This window comes from Pongo abelii, chromosome 14 (genome assembly GCF_028885655.2).
Source record: "Pongo abelii isolate AG06213 chromosome 14, NHGRI_mPonAbe1-v2.0_pri, whole genome shotgun sequence".
Taxonomy (NCBI): Eukaryota; Metazoa; Chordata; class Mammalia; order Primates; family Hominidae; genus Pongo; species Pongo abelii.
Genome location: NC_071999.2, coordinates 56,228,663 through 56,245,209, shown reverse-complemented (window position 1 = coordinate 56,245,209; position 16,547 = coordinate 56,228,663). Strand labels below are relative to the sequence as shown.

The window sequence follows — 16,547 nt, the reverse complement described above, 5'->3', positions numbered from 1 at the left end:
ACATTTCCCCCTCTTTGTATATAATTATCTTGGCTAAAGTATGCTGGACTTGTCCTTTCAATTAACCTCTGTCTGGAAAATGATATGGATAATGGAAATTCCAGAGAATGAATTTCCACTGCCACATTTCCCTCCCAATAAATTTTTATTTTGTTCTTATCTGCAGATCTGTTTAAATAACAAAACTTGCTTTTTAGCCTTGAATCCTCATCAGTTCCACCCATTTCTATGGCTTACATAAGTTTGTTCTTGCAGTATTATCTGTTAGCTCACTTAAAACAGAGAACTATTGAATATATTTGTAATGCTTATGCCAAAAACACAGGCTGCCTACATCAGAAGAGATCAACTAACCGCCCACAGGACAAAGACTCAGGCTGAACAAACGGTCCATCCAGCCTTCCTCAGAATACATGGACGTCATGGCCATTGTAGATTCTAAAGAGTAACTATAGATCTAATATTTTCCATAAATCTGCCTAAGGGGGGAAAATGTTGATTGTTGAGATTAGCCTTGTACTAACAATGCCTCTTCTCAGCAAATAGAATTTAGGACAGCACCTCAAAGTTTCATGGGTTAGTAAGATTCATGCCAAGAATAGGTCAAGAATTCACTGTGGCTATTCTGTTATCTGCAAAGCAGCAGTCCTTAGGTGCTCTCCTGGCCAGAATTCTGCGTGGGCTTTCTTGAGCGGTAAAAATCAAGTAAGAACATTATAAATTAAAAAAAAATCCCATCTTTGAAGTGCATAGTATTTAAGACACAAATGCAGAAACAAAAGGACCTAAAGACAGGACAACTTGATAGATGTTCAAAGAATATGTCAATTAACTAAGTATCTTCTCCAGAGACAAGATGGGATGCAAGTACGTTGTAAATAATGAGTTATCTCAAGTTTGCATTTTCAGATATGGCAGCAACCTTTCAGTTGCTGCCATACTCAGTATGTACATACTCAATATGTAGTCAGTGGGCTATTTGCCTGAAAAAGTACCAGCCTCTTAACCTGCTGGGGACCCTTAAGGCTAGAGGATGATCTGGGTCTGGGGGTCTCTGATTCAGGGTGGGCCCACCCTGGAGTTGCAAAGGGCCTTCAAATAGACAGGCCAGAACCGCATGTCCACAGGAGCTGGAAGAACCCAGAGTAAACAGGACATCTCCAGGAACACTGTGGGTGAGAACTGACCCCCAGAACTGTCTCACTGATTCTAAACTCACCCAGGATAGTAGTTGGGTCCTGGGATTCTGGCTGTACCTAAAGTAGTCCTGGCTGGGATTAAACTAACCCTCCATTAGTTACCTAGGGTGGGTGTTTACATAATCAGATAAAATTCTGGAATATCAAGGTAGGTTTTCTGATCTGCTTTTGGGTACGGAAAAAAAATCCAAAAAATACTTTAAAAAATTAACATTCAATTGATTAAAGTTACCAATTTCAAGCTCAATTTTCCCTTAAATTGATTGAGTTCAACTCACAAATCTTATTCTATTAATAAGTCTAGCAAATGTTAACAATTAACAGTTATTTTTAAAAGGGCTTTGTAGCTTAATTTCCTTTAACATCTTAAACTTCATTTATACATTTAATGTATTGATTTTCTTTTTAAGTAGTTCAGTGGTCTTATTCATAAACAAAATCTTTAAAGTACTTAAGTAACTCTTGTAAATCTAATTCAACATATAAACATAGTGACAATTAGATCCTCTTAACTGTTTCAATGTTACAAATTTACTAAAACTTTGCTTTCATATTCCTCAACTTAAAAGTACAAATCTAAATCAATTCTAAACTACATTTTACATTGGAATCACAAGGTTGACCTCTTGTCTTAATAGGTCAAATTCTCTAAAACACAACACATTCTTAAAATACCAAACATGACCAAATTGTTTCTCAGCTACCACAAAAAATGTTAATATCATGTATTTTTACTGTATTATTTCTATTCTAAATTTTTCTGGGATTTAGTGTCCATTAAGCAGGTAATTATATCATTTCCAACAGTTTGGTGTTGCTTTTCTAGCTGACTGAGGTTGCACACAGACAGCAATTCTGGCCAGGGGGTGTCCCAACAAGGAGGGACACACAGCAGCCTCTCTTGTGGTTTCTGTAACAGGGATTCAGAACTGAAAAGAGCTGTGCACATGGCCCATCCTCTCTGCACTTTACTCAGACTGTGACTAACTTCCATCATGGCTTCATTGGCTCTGCATGTGTTTGTTTCTCCTAAGTTACTTACATCTTACTCAGTTGGATTCTGCATCTCTCTTGAGGCTTTGCTGCCTCTGTAGCCCTCTGATAACTTGGTGTTCCTGAGTTAATGGAAGAGACGAGCTGGTTGAACTTAGAAGCCCCAGCTGTTTAAAATGTCCCACTTGAGTGTGATACTAAAGGAGCAACCCCAAACCAGCCAGGCAACTGAAGAGAGAAGCAGGTTTAGGAAAGAAAGCAGCTAAAGTTGCTCATAACTTGGCGATCCACACCATTAGACTTAAGTAGATCTTGGAAAGCAATTTCCTTTATTGACATCTGGGCCCTACAACGTGGTGTCCTCTTGTGACCATGCACAGGCCTCCTCCTGAGGTCCCAGTTGCACCTGTTCATGCTACAGGACCCTGATCCTGCCACCTAAGTGACTGAGCTGGGGTAGACACCTGACCTAATGAAAAGCAACTAAAAGACTAAGCTAAGCCAACTGGATTCTCCCTCTTCTTAACAGTGTGGGTTGGGTTTTGACTTTCATCCATTTCCTCTAGTGAAAAGGAGATAAAAGACCTTTTTTTTTTTTTTTTTTAAATATGACATTAAGAGAGTTTATAAAATTATTTCTTCACTCAATAATGACCAAGTTCTGGAAACCTCCTCCTTGGTCCTGTTATTTCTTCAGCTGTTCTCATTACTCCTTTCCATTGCCCTTTCAAAGGAAAGATGTCAGAACTGAATTTGTCCCCTAAGACTGTTTTACTCTTTCGTTTGTCAAGGACAGAAACCCAACTCACGCTATTAAGAAAAGAGATTGAATGAACTGGGGATATGTCCACAACTGCAGGAATGCAGCTGGGCCACAGGATAAGTGGAGCTAAGGGTTCCGACGCAACAAGTCTTGTTCCTTCTCTTCTCTGGCCTTCTCTCTGCAGGTCAGCACCCTTCCTCTCACTCAAGGCAGGATGGCTTTCTCTCCCTGGTGGAAAACACAGCTGCTGACCACTCCCCAAGCTTTACATGGAAGAGCCAACTTTTCTTTCCCAATTCCAATCCCCAAGGCCTCGTGACATCTGGTGCACAGATAGTCTTGACACACCGACTACAGCTAGGGAGGCGGGACTGGGTTATTCTAACATGGCACTTCTGTGTGAATGGGGTAGGAGGCTCTCAGTAAAGGCGTACTGAAAAGGGAACACTTCAGCTGGCCACAATCTGGAGCTGACCAGTGCTGAATACTAGTAGAAGGGCAGCTTAACCCTTATACTCAGAGCATCGCTTAGGTGGTTCAGTAGTAGCTGTTTCTCTTAAAACAGCTAGATTACATTTCTCGTTTACATTGTTCAAAATGAATCAGAAAAGAACACTTTTAGAAAAAAAAATCTTATTTACATGAAACCTATGTGACAAGAAACCTATAAAACCTAATTTCTTGGAAATTTATAGGAAATGAACAGATAGCCATAGCCTAAAGATTTAGCTCTGACTTCAACCCCGCAGTTCTAGGCATTTTCTTTGCTTCTCAATTTCAGGAAGTTATTCTTCTCTTTTGAGGTCCAGAAAAATCTATTTGCAATTTCCTACAAGTATTTCAGATAAGCAATATACTAGGATCGAACTAAAATGACATACATTTAAAAAATTTCAAAATCCTATATATTTTGTATAATATATATTATGTAAACACAAGGGAATATATTTGAAAACAAATGTGGTCATTTCTTCCACAGGAGGTTTATCTACATGCTTCCAGAAGTTTTTGGTTTGGATTACTAGTGAATCTTAGCTGTGTGAGGACAATAATGGCTTGATTCAAGTAACCAAAAATCCTTATGCTTTGGAGGTTTAGTAAACAGTGATTTGAGAAACAGAATCAGCCTCCTATTACAAGTTTTAAAAAGCAGGTTGAACCCATTTCTCCCATCGGCTCCCCTAATACACTACATAACTTTTATTACAGCTATTGTTTATTATCTGCCTGACCCTGCTAGAATATAATTTCACTAGGGCAGGGACTTCTGTCTGTGTTGTTTACTGATGTATTCTGAGCTCACAGAGCCTGGCACAGAGCTGACACTCTATAAATTGGCTGAATGGACAACTGGTTAAATTTAGGCATGACATAAATTCCTCCTGACCTAAAGATTACAGGTCTGTGTTGATGCCAACAACTGCCATAAGGATTAACTATAGTAGCAGATGCTGTGGCAGGACTTTTCTTATTCCTGTCACTATGAGGGCGGTAGTGCATGGTGGAAGCCTGAGGGCTCTGTATGAGCAGAGGTCAAGGAACGTGGCTATGCAGGAGGCAGGCCCCCCTTCCCAAGTAGGTGGCCTTGTCTTTCAGGATGATAATACTCAAACTTCCTGCCCTTGCCACTTCCATTCTGACTTACAGACATTTTTACAATTGCTATAAACTTGCAGTGTTGTTTCTGGTAAGTCATCAGTCTCCATGGCTCATAATGGGCCCTATCACCTTCTAAAATCTAGTTGTCAAGTTCTGCCATAAACAAACACCTGCAGATGCATCCTCAGAGCATTACTGAGTCCCTGCTAATTAAACTGGCTTTGGGGTTGGACGGGTAGATTCCTGGTCACTAATGCATATTAAAAGTACAATTTTATTTTACAAAGGTGGTTTCAAAGAAAAAAACAAAAAAAAAAAAGGAAAAGAGTACAACTTAGATACCTACTTTAGGAGGACAGAGACACTGTGTGTGTCTTATGTTTTACCTAGCAGATGATAGCTTTTATATATTCTAAATAAAAATCTGGCAATGTTTATTCAGTGGCCTCCACTGGAGAAAGGCCCCCAAAACTATCCCCTAAAAATGGCTGAAAATACCTACACTTTTCTCCAATGTTTATTATAAAACTTTCAAACATCCAAAAGTGTTAAGGAACACCCCTAGACCCACCACTTAGATGAAGTTGTCTTATTTTAAAAATCTACATATGCACATATATTATCTATATATGTATACATATATGTATGAGTATATATGTAATCTGTATAGTTTTTTGGTGAGCCACTTGAAAGTAATTTGTGGCATCTTCTAGAATAATTTATATAAATCCCACATATGTGAGTGAGATGGGCACATGTTCCCATCGACCAATCAAGCATCTTGAATTCCTATCTCAGTCAGGAAGGTGATATATTTTGTGGTCTGAAAAGAGGCCCTTGCTGTTGGGAAGGCCCTGGGCAGCCACCAAATTCAGCTAATGGTGGAGCCGCCTCTGTGTATTTCAATCCTTAGTGGTTTATGGACTCTGATGATGATGATGATGGTGGTGGCGGCAGTGATAATGATAATAACAGCAGCTAATTCTTAATAGTCCTTACCGTGTGCCAGGATTTACCATGCTAAATTCTTTCCCTATATTTTGTTCATTTCATCCCATAACCATGTGGCCTTGACTGTGTTGATTTAGGCATGCGAGAACCACCCAGAAGTCCCTTCCCTGCAGCATTCTATAGGATTGGGTGTAAGGTGGAAATGCAGAAGCAGCCATTTCTTCATGCTCTGAAGGTTAGAGTAGGGCTGTCCCCAGTCAGCTGGCTCAGTGCTCCCAGGCCTGCAGCTCCTCAGCTCTCACTAGATCTCCATTTTCAGCTTCACCTGGCCCTGGGCAGGTGTGTTTTAGGACCAAGGCAATGGGTACCAGCTCCTCCTCAGGTCGCCACGTCACAGAAGTTGAGGCGGTGAGAGACACAGGTGGGTTCCAACACATCTCCCCAACTTCCCAGCAGCCTTCTTTCCCATCTGGTGGCCAAGCCGACCTGGGAAGATCTCAGCCCCAACACCAGGAGTCTCCTTCTCCACCGGCTCCTCCAGCTGTGTGCCATCCTTAGGCTAGATCACTCCTAAGCCTCTGAGTGAGCCCTGACTGGTACAGCCATCCTATGAGATGCTTACTCGTATTACCCCCATTTTACAGATAAAGAAATAGAGGCACAGAGAAGGAAAGTAACTTGCTCAGGGTTGCAGAGCTAGCATTTGGAAGAGACAGGATACAAATGCAAACCCTGGCTCAGAGACCAGTCTTTGGATCATTGTTTTACTAACGCACAAAACAGGAAAAATGATTCTTAGCATCAAAGCTTAAAGATGATATATACACAATGTCTGAACCATGACAGGTGCAAATATATGCTTAATAAATGTGATGGACATCTCAGTAACTCTGATTTGGTTATATATCAGATGGCCACAAGTACTGTGAAAATATGTACAGCTATTATGAATCCATAAAATCCATAAACTAGAATTTCAAATAAATAAATGGAAGCCACTGCTGTGGAAGATAAACAGTGTATGCCATTTTTTTTTTTTGAAAGAGATATAGTCTTGCTGTGTTGTCCAGGCTGGAGTGCAGTGGCTATTCACGGACGTGATCATAGAGCACTGCGGCCTGGAACTCCTGGGCGCAAGTGATCTTCCTGCCTCAGCCTCCCAAGTTACTGGGACTACAGGCATATGCCACTACATCTGGCAGGTGTATGCAACTTTGAAGCTGTCTTAAGTTTCAGTTAAGAGAGATCTCAAAGCACAGGCCACTGAGGAGGGACTGATGCAGAGGGGCTGACAGACAGGCAGGGCTTGAGTTTCCGAGGATGTACAAGGTGAAGGGTCAGGTTTTGAGGAATCCTATAGGATAATGGAAACATGGACAACTGGCAGGGAGAGGGGGTGCCTTGGGGGTCAACCCAAGTGGCTGCTCTCATCCAGTGACTATAAGATTTTATTTAAAGCCAATTCTTATTTATTTCCTCTTCTAAAGTTGGACAAATAGCAATCATGGGCATTAAAACCATTCCAAAGCAAGCAAGACAGCACCACTGGCCTAGAGTACCAATGGGTATAGCTACTAAAGGCATCAGTCACCCTTGACTTTGTCCTTGGCCATATGAAAAACATTCATGCACCTTCAAAAAGTCATAATGGAAGGCCATTTACTGTTATTTTGAATGATTCTCCTAAAAGGACCTAATGAGATTCAGCACCCAGAAAAGTTTGTTTTCAGATCTGGAATTTTGTTTTAATTAAATAATAAAAATTTCATTTTTCTTTCTGATTTCGCTTCCAGGAAGCTGAGCACTTAATCCTCAATTCATTTCTCTGCCCTTGCTATATTCACTTTCTGATCTCTTAGTGAGGACAACTATCCTGCTATGTATATATTTACTGAAATTTTTTTAAATGGCAGTATATAATTTATAAATACCAAATACAGACACTGAGAAGTACTGAAGAAATAAAAAATCAAACTAAACAGGATTATAGGAAATTCCCAATAAGCAGAAGCACAGTGAAGGGGCACCGTTTACTTGCTTCCTTCTCAAAGGGGATTGGAGGGTTTCATGTGCCCAAGCGGGGTGCTGTGCTTGTTTCAGCCAGGTTTTCCACCTACTTACAAAGCACTGAGTCTGAAGCTGATGTAGCAGAGGGTTCACTCGGCCAAGTGAGGGTGCCCCTGAGAGGCATGTGGGGCTCCATCTCTTGTTAATCCCATCACTCTCCAGCCAGGGCTGTGCAATGCTCTTGTCCCTGGAAGGGTGAGGTCGCAGAGGAGAAGAGGCGTCTTCAGGGATGTGGTGAGGTCCAGGGGAACAGAAACGTTGGCAAAGGGACCAAGGACCATTCAGGCCCTTTTTCCATCCCATGCTGGGGAATGCACAGAGAGCAGGCTCTCTGCCTGGTTAAGAGTAACCCAGGCAGGGCTGGCATTATGGCAGGCAGGCCAGCGTGGGCTTTTCAGGAGCAGATGGACAGAGCCCCTGTGGGCTGGGCCTGGAGGTCTTCACTCCTTACCACCTCCCTTTAGGGTCAGCGTGTCTCCCTCCCCACCCTTGGTCAGAACACCACAGGGAGATGTTAGAGTGAGAGGCCCCCTAGTGGGAAAGGCTGTGGCTCCCCACTAAGGGCCCGCAGTCTTCCAGCTACACTGACCCAGCAGGGGCTACAGTGGGTCCAGGAGCCCTCTGCCTGACCCTGTGGCCTGGGTGAGTGCTTGCAGATGTCTGAGGCCAGTCGATGCTGGTCATGTGGCGCTAACTTTTTAAAGCTTAGTGAGAGCCTGCTGTGAGCCGGTGCTGAGCTAGTTGCCTGGGTAAATAGTAACTGGATTCTCACACATGCCCCCTTCCAGACCACCTCGGGAAGATAGTGACTTGAGATGACAAAAATCCAAACTAGTAGAACCTAGATTCTTTGGTAGCAAAGCAGGGACTCCCTTCACATAAAGTCCCAGGGGCCCATTCTCTCAGCATAAAGCCAAGAGCCAGGAGGAAATTTCCTTAAAGTGAACATAATGTTTGACCTTCCATTTAAATGGGAAGGAGATTGGCAACAAAAAAGAGACAACTAACCCAAAGGCCTGAAACCCATTTAGCAAAACGTTCTTTTCCTACATTTTTGGGGATAAGTGAGGAAGAGAAAGAAAAAAAAATTTAAAGAATTCAAAGAAAAAAAATTGACATGTAGTTCACATGACAAAAATGATGTGGATGAAAATGTACCAAAATGCTCTGTGATGGTGGTAGCACCATGAGTGATTTTTAAAAATATTGTGCAACTTCCAAAACTTTTTTTAGGGTAATTTGGTTTTATTACTTTCTAATAAAATTATAATTAAAAGTATGAAAACATCAAAAGAAAGATAAATAGAAGCTAACAAAAAATAACTACTAACATGGGGGAAAATTCAGTGGAGATGAAAGTAGGTTTTTGATCTGGTGTTTGAACAGGCCAACCTGACAAAGCTGGCAGGTTGCAGGACAGACGGGATTTGGTCTCTGCTTTGTGAGATCTAGAGCCTGGACTTCTAACTGCTGCCTCCCAGCAGGCATTGGCTATGCTTTCCTGTTTTCCTGGGCCAGGAGGGTGTCCCTCCAAAGCCACACCCCACTTCCCTGTGCCATGGCTCTCATGAGCCATGCCACAGAACAATTGGAACCAGCTGTGAACTTGGGGCACAGGGACCCTCTGGTTCATCTTTGTCTCCCTCCAGTACTGTACCTGTCTGAAAGGAGCTGTTCAAAGAGTTTGCTGACCTGAGCAGCTCCTGGAAGTGCAGGACTGGCCATTTTTGGTGTGGTTTACTCACAGGCATAGAGTGGTTGTCTTGTAGCCCTGTGTCCCAGGGGATGGGCCCTGCCTGCTGGGCACCATTTGCTACATACAGAAGCAGCAGCACTTTCTTCCAGATCTCCCACCAAACCTCCCTTAAGAAACGGAACCCTGAACAGACCAAACTAAATAAGCTAAGTGAGAAAGGAAGGGCAAGAGGGAAAGCTGTTCCAAGAATGAGAGCAGAAAACATCGCTTAAAACTCCCCACTTTCCTTCCTCCACCTCAAAGATCTGCCTGTAATCATAGTTCACTTCTTTTTTCCTAAAAGAAAATTACTCTTCCTCTCAGGGCTGAAAAGGCAATGATGTCACTTATACCTGCCGCCAGAATATTAAACCCAGATGACGCTCTGAGAAATTATTTTCTGGGGGTGACTTTCAAGCACGCTGGGTAGCCGGCACAGATGAAATGACCCTGTGCAGGCAATGCAGTTGGCTGAAACAGCGATTTCCTTCAGGGTCTCGGCCTAGGGGCAAGCCCACGGCGGGCATATTAGTATCACTTCCCCAGGTCCGGGGACTCTGCCCTAGCCCCGTGCCCCATAGCCTGCTGTTCGCAAGTGTCTTCCTGCCCCCACATGTGGATCTCCTGCCCCTCAGGTCACTGCACCCCTGCCCGGAGAATACCAGAGCCCAAGCGGGAGTAATAAGGCAAGCTAATGCTTACTGAGTAGCTGCTGTGTATCAGACATCAGGTGGGATAAAATCAGTTTGAGGAAGGTTTGTTCACTCTCCAGATACCTCTTGAGACTTGTATTCTTGATGCTCTTACTGAGACTGTTATTAATTAAAACTACAAATATTTTAAAAAGTGGCTGTGTCTTAGGTGGTGGTAATCAAACCTGAAGCAGCAGCTGGGCTATCCTGCCCTGGAGTGCGCTGTGCCTGGCAAATGTCGAGGAGGGTGCTACTGGCCAGTTCCTGGAGCTGGTCAGAGAGGCAGAACTTCAGCCCCAGCCCACATCTGCTGGACCAGACCCTCTGGAGGTAGAATCCAAAAGTCTGACAAGCCCTCCAGGTTTTTATGCCTTCTAAAGTTGGAGACGACGCCAGCACTGGAAATGCCAGGTCTCTACTAGGTCCATGAGTCGGCTGTGCCTCCATCCACTCCAGTCCTACCACTTACCATCTGTAGTACTGGGAAGTAGGCAGTTTTCTGACCTAAATATCAGTGTGTGCATCTGCAAAATGGAGATAAGAATGGTCTCTGGCTGGTAGAAATGCTGAGGGTTAAGTAAGATATTAGATCACACTTAGCCCAAAGCATGGAACCTATTAAGCGTGCAATTAACATTAGTTATCACATTATTATTTCTAGGGTAAATGCTTTCCTGCATGAGCTCATTCCCAGGCAAGACCAACTGGGGATAGTCTGTCACCACTTCTGGCAGCAAAAAGCAGAGGTGTCATTCCAGAAGGGTGGACCATGGCAGTGTGTATCTCTGGCCTTCCCAGGGACACTGGCTGAGCCCTCCCCTGGGAGAAGCAGGGCTCTCTCACAGCCACATGGCTGGCCTGGGGATGGAGGACTCCATCAGCACAGCCACCATTTTTTGTGTGTGGAAGGAAAGCTGGCCCACAGGCCTCAGGCTTGGCATAAGGTGCAGAGACAGGGTACGGGATGGCCACCTCACAACCTGCTTTACTCTCTGGCCCTGCTTTCAGTGGCTGGAGATTCCTGCTCACAGCCAGCCAGCAGACACCACAGCCCCAGGAGCCCTCCTCCCGGACACCTCCTGACACAGCCTCCTCTTGTGTCCTATTGGGGGGTCCTCCTCACTCTGCACACACCCAGGAACTGCCTCTGAACCGCCCCCTCTGCCAAGGCTCTCCACTGCTCCCTCAGCCTCCTGCACACACCCCTACCAGTCCAAGGTTGCCATCTTCACCACCTTCCCTCCCTTTCCTTCTTTTATTCATTCCACAAACACTGGGTGTCTAACACGTGCCAGACACTGTTAGAGGCGCTAGGGTGACAGCAGTGGGCAAACAAGACCAAGTCCCTGCCCTCAAGGTGCTTGTCCCTGGTGGGGAGGTGGCCAAGCCTGTGATGCGGGCAGCTGCCGTGCGCTGGCAGCTTACAGTGCTATGGGGAGGAACACAGTGAGGTGAAGGGGATGGGCTGGGGCATCTGTGCCTGAGAATGAGAGAGGGACAACTGCGTTTCACTGCGGGAAGACCGACTATTCTTCCCACAGATCTCAGTGAACCTCCAGGGAGGCCTCACTCATGAGGGGACCCTGAGGGGAGACCTGCGGGGGTGAGGCAGCCAGCGTGTTTTTATGTGGGGAGGGAATCAGGTGGTGGGGACGGGTGAGGCGAGCATGGGAGGTACCCTGCGTTCTGAAGGACCCCAGGTGACACAGGGTCATGGGCAGATGAGGGGAAAGGCAAGAGGTCAGCAGGAGGGGGAGGCAGGCCTCACCGGCCCTGGGAGGAACTGGGCTTTGTGGATGAGTAGCCGCTGGAGGGTTCTGGGCAGGAGTCACATGATCTGATTTGCATTGTAAAAGGATCCCTTGCCCATCCAGTGGAGAAGTGGCTGTGGGAGCCCAGGGGAGAAACGAGGAAATGCCAGTGACATTTAGAGACGGAGGTGGCAGCAGAAGTGGAGAAAGTGGCAGGGTTCTGCAAGCGTCCTGAGGTAGAGCAAGTGGTCTCATGAGAGAGGACTCAGGGATGACTCCGCTGGTTTTGGGCTTTGGAACTGGAACATGATTTGCCTGTTCCCGAGTTAGTGTCTCACCAGACGTCTCTGGCCCAGGGAAGATGCAGCTCAGAACCCTGACGGCTGCGCCGGCCCCATCCTGCCCAGGCCATTGTGCCTTCTGCTCCCTGGGGCTCCCCAGTTCCCCCGGAACAGCATCTGCCCCAGCTCTGCTCAGGCATAGGTTCTTCTGAGCAGCCTCTCCTGGCATCTTTCCACCCTGGCCACATGAAACCATCCACCTCTGTGTGTAACGGTTGCCATTCCCGGGTCATGGGTGCTGACCAAGGGCACGCCAGAGGCATTCTTCCACAGGTCTCAGTGACCCTGCTAGGGAAGAATTACCATCCTACGCGTTCAGATTTGGAAACAAAGGTTCCCAATGCAGTGGAACATGCCCCTAGCCACTCAACAGGTGAGTACAAGAGTTGAGACTCTGAAGCCCATGCCATGTGCTGCCCTGGATGAGTTTTGAAGCCACAGCACTGGAATGCTTTGCTAGCTTTCTTGGTTTGCATGTCTGCCATCTCCATTGCTCTGAAAGGTGAAGCCTGGCATAAGGGGCTGCCCAATAACCCATACATTAGAGTCTGAAGAGGGTTTCGGGGACCCATGAGAGATCCCAGATGGCCCTCACTCCTCTATCCCCAGCTCACACTCATTCATTTTTTGACAATATAATAACTGAGGCAGATCAGATACAAGTAAACAGATAAATATACAAGATAGTTGTTATGGGTTGAACTGTGTCCCCTCAAAATTCATATGTTCAAGTCCCATCCCCTAGTAACCTCAGAATATGACCTTATTTGGAAATAATGAGTTGTTGGAGATGGAATTAGCTTAATTAGGATGAGGTCATGCTGGAGAAAGGTGAGCCCCTAATACAATAGAACTGGTGTCCTTACATAAAGGGAAAATTTGGAGATGACACACACAGGGAGAATGCCATATGAACGTGAAAACAGAGACCAAGCTGGTACTTCCACATACCAAGGAAGGCCAAGAAGGCCAGTGCAACAGCAGGCTGGGGAGAGGCATGGAACAGATTCTTCCTCACAACCTTTGGAGGAACCAACCCTGCTGATGCCTTGATTTTGGACTTCTAGCCTCCAGAACTCTGAAACAATAAATTTATGTTGTTTAAGCCACCCAGTTTGTGGTACTGTGTTAAAACCAAGACAAAAACTTAGAAAAGTGATTAAGTGTGTGAGAAGAAAAACCAGAGTGCTGAGGGCTGGGGAAAGGGAACTGCTCTAGGTGGGGAAGGCAGAGAAGGGCCCTCTGAAACTTGGATGATGGGAAGGAAATCATGGAGGAGATCATTCCAGGTAGAGAGAACAGCAGGTTTAAAGGTCCTGAGGCAGAAATGAGTTCGCTGCATCTGAGGAACAGAAAACAGGCCAATGTAGAAGGAGAATGAGCAAGAGGGAAGGGAAATGAGAGATAAATAAAGCCAGAGAGCCGTAGGCCTTGGTGAAGATCTGGAAGGGACTGCAAGGGCCATGGGAAGCCCTTGGAAACTCTGAATCTTGAAAGAGACATGATCTGATGCATCTTTTATGATGACGCACATAAGCACATGCATACAAATGGTCTAGATCTGGAGTGTACAGGGTGAAGATAAAACAAGGCCCATCTCAGTGTCTGCTCCACTCTTTCCACCCACTGTCACTTTCTGCACCTCCTAGTGGAGAATACCATGTGCTTCACCTCAGGAAGAGCAGGCCTTTCTCTGCTTCCCTAAAAAGCAAGTTTCTGCCTTGTGCACTCTTGCTGGGAATGTAAAATGACACAGCTGCTATGGAGAACAGTGTGGTGGTTCCTTTCCTCAAAAAATTACACACAATTACCGTACAATCCAGCAATTCCACTTCTGGGTATACATGCAAAAGAACTGAAAGCAGGGTCTTGAAGAGGCATTTATATACCCACGTTCATAGCGGTGTTATTCACAATAGCCAAAAGGTGGAGGCAACTCAGGGGTCCATCCTGAATGGATGTGAAAAATCTATCATATTCCTGCAATGGAATATTATTCAGCCTTAAAGGAAAGGACGTTCTGACACATTCTACAACATGGATGAACCTTGAGGACATTATGCCAAGTGAAATAAGCCAATAACAGAAAGACAAATACTATATGATCCCACTTATATGAGGTACTTATAGTAGTCAAACTCACAGAAACAGATAGTAGAATGGAGGTTGCCAGGACCTCAGGGAGGAGGGATGGGAAGTGGTCAGTGGGTACAGACTTTCAGTTTGGCAGGATGAAAAAGTTATAGAGATGGATGCTGGTGATGGTTGCACAATAATGTGAATGTATAAAACCACTGAACTGTAGGCTTAAAGTGGCTAAAATGGTAAATTTTATGTGTATTTTACCACAATTAACAATTACAAAATAAATCTCTGGAGCCCACATCAGTCCCTCATCACATCCTCAGTGGCATCTGTCTCTCTGTCCTCACAAAACCAGTGTCCCCAGTATTCTAGGAATGATGGCCCAGTCAATCTCCTTGCTGCATGCAGAAGATAAGCAATACTAGCTGGTGTGGATGAGATCTGAAAAGCTCTCTGGTGATAACAGTCCCAGGCCTCTGCCTGGCAACTCATTTCAACTGGTAATAATTCTCTACATCAGGTTTTCCTGCCTTTTAAGCCTTATTTGAAACCTTTAGTTGCAGCTCTTTTCTCTTTCTACCTTCTAAGGACCCAAGGGATAGTGGTGAGCATATTTTACAGAAGAATTTTTCCATAGACTTGGAGACCATTGTTAAATTATCTTGCCACTCTGAAGACCTGGAACTACCTGCTCTCATCATTTTCCAGCCTAAAAGTACAGCCACAATCTCATTGTAGAATTGAGCTTTGGGTCCTCAGACTGTGCTTCTGTCTGCTGTTTTAGGGGGCCCCAAGTCACTTCTTAAGGAGAACTCTGGCCTTGCTCACAGCACTCCTGTAGCAGGCCTCCAAAAGAGGCAGGCGGCCTTCCATTCAGGCCTGTGTTTCTACCAGGCTGCTCGGGGCTCCCTGAGAAAGGAACAGTGCACAACCCCACGTGGCCGAGTTGCAGGACACATGAGCCTGTCCTTTATCTATCACATAGAGAATAGGCTCCAGGAACCTGGCTGGGAATAAAAAAGGCAAATTCACTGACACTCACTAGCTACTGAAAGCCTGGCTGAGAGAAACAAATTGTGGGAGAGTATCTGAAGGTGCATTCTTCCCTCTGAGATTAAGCAAAGCCACCAGGAGGTGTGAGTGGGGGCTACTCTGTTTGCCCAGCCTCCCCCTGTGCAGCAGCTTTTCTGGACTACATCTGGCTGGGCATACCTGGCCTCACTGCAGCCATCAGTTAAGAAAGCCTTGTGAGTCCCCTGCTGTGTTATTCGAGAGGTGTGGCTGAGCACAGGCTGCTGACACCACTGAGCATGTGAGATGCTGGGGGGACTTTGCTTCCAGGACTCTGAACTGGGACTATATGTGCACCTAAAGCACAGTTGATTTTTCCTTTGTGAATTCTGAATCGTATCACTGATGATTTTCCATTTTGCTTTTGCTGCTACAAGAACTCAAAGTCAACTTTGGGGCTCATTTCTAGAATGATAGAACTGGCTGATAGAATGATAGTGCTGGCTGATAGAACTCTCTGCGATAAGGAAAATTTTGCAGTGGTGCTATCCAGTACAGTAGCCACTAGCCACATGTGTCTAGTGTCAATGAGGAATGAAATTTAAATTTTAATTTTAATGGCAACATTAACTATGTAGCTAGTGGCTACTACTGAACAGTATAGCTCTAGAAAGTTGACATGCATTTTGGATGTCACACTTGGTTTATCTGATTTTTCTATCTATATTTGCCTTCTTGAAATCCCTTTGTATCTAATTGTTATCACTAATCTTCTTTCATGGTATATATCTTTGCCAGCCAACTTAAATATAGCTTTTTAAATGTGAGATCCACTTATAAATATTAAAAAAAGGATAACATAGCCATATGCCCAATTTTTTTGGACTAGAAATTTCTTCTCCCTCCCCCTTTCATGTAATATAGAGTAATTAAGATGTTCATTTAAGTGGAGGGAGTCCCAGAGCGGGGGAGGAAGAATCTTTTCTTTGGTTTCTGTCTCTGTTCTGTTTTTTCATCTGTGTGCTGCTTATACAAATGTTAAATTTGTGAAAATTTACTGAGCTGTATACTTACAATGTGAATTTTTTGGTATATATATAATTAATAATATTCTTTAATAGAAAGTAAACAAAAACATATATGGAGAACCTACTGTGTTCAAAGTGGAATGTCAGTTTAGTTCTATGGGGGATCGGAAAGATTCATAAAGCAATCCTTGACTCCACAAAGCCATAGTTTAGTATCATCAGGCATCAGTGCAAGTTTCTACAAAATTCTTCCAGGGGGCACCAGGAAGAACTGGGAACATGTTTGCTGACAGTGAAATGAAAAGAACCAATGGGAAGAGTCTTTCATTCCC

The 16,547-nt window shown here is 44.6% G+C and overlaps 1 protein-coding gene across 2 annotated transcripts in view; it reads right to left on the bottom strand.

Annotated features, from left to right (window-relative positions):
- FAM124A (family with sequence similarity 124 member A) overlaps positions 1-16,547 on the bottom strand; it is a 59,555-nt gene that overhangs the window by 12,975 nt on the left and 30,033 nt on the right.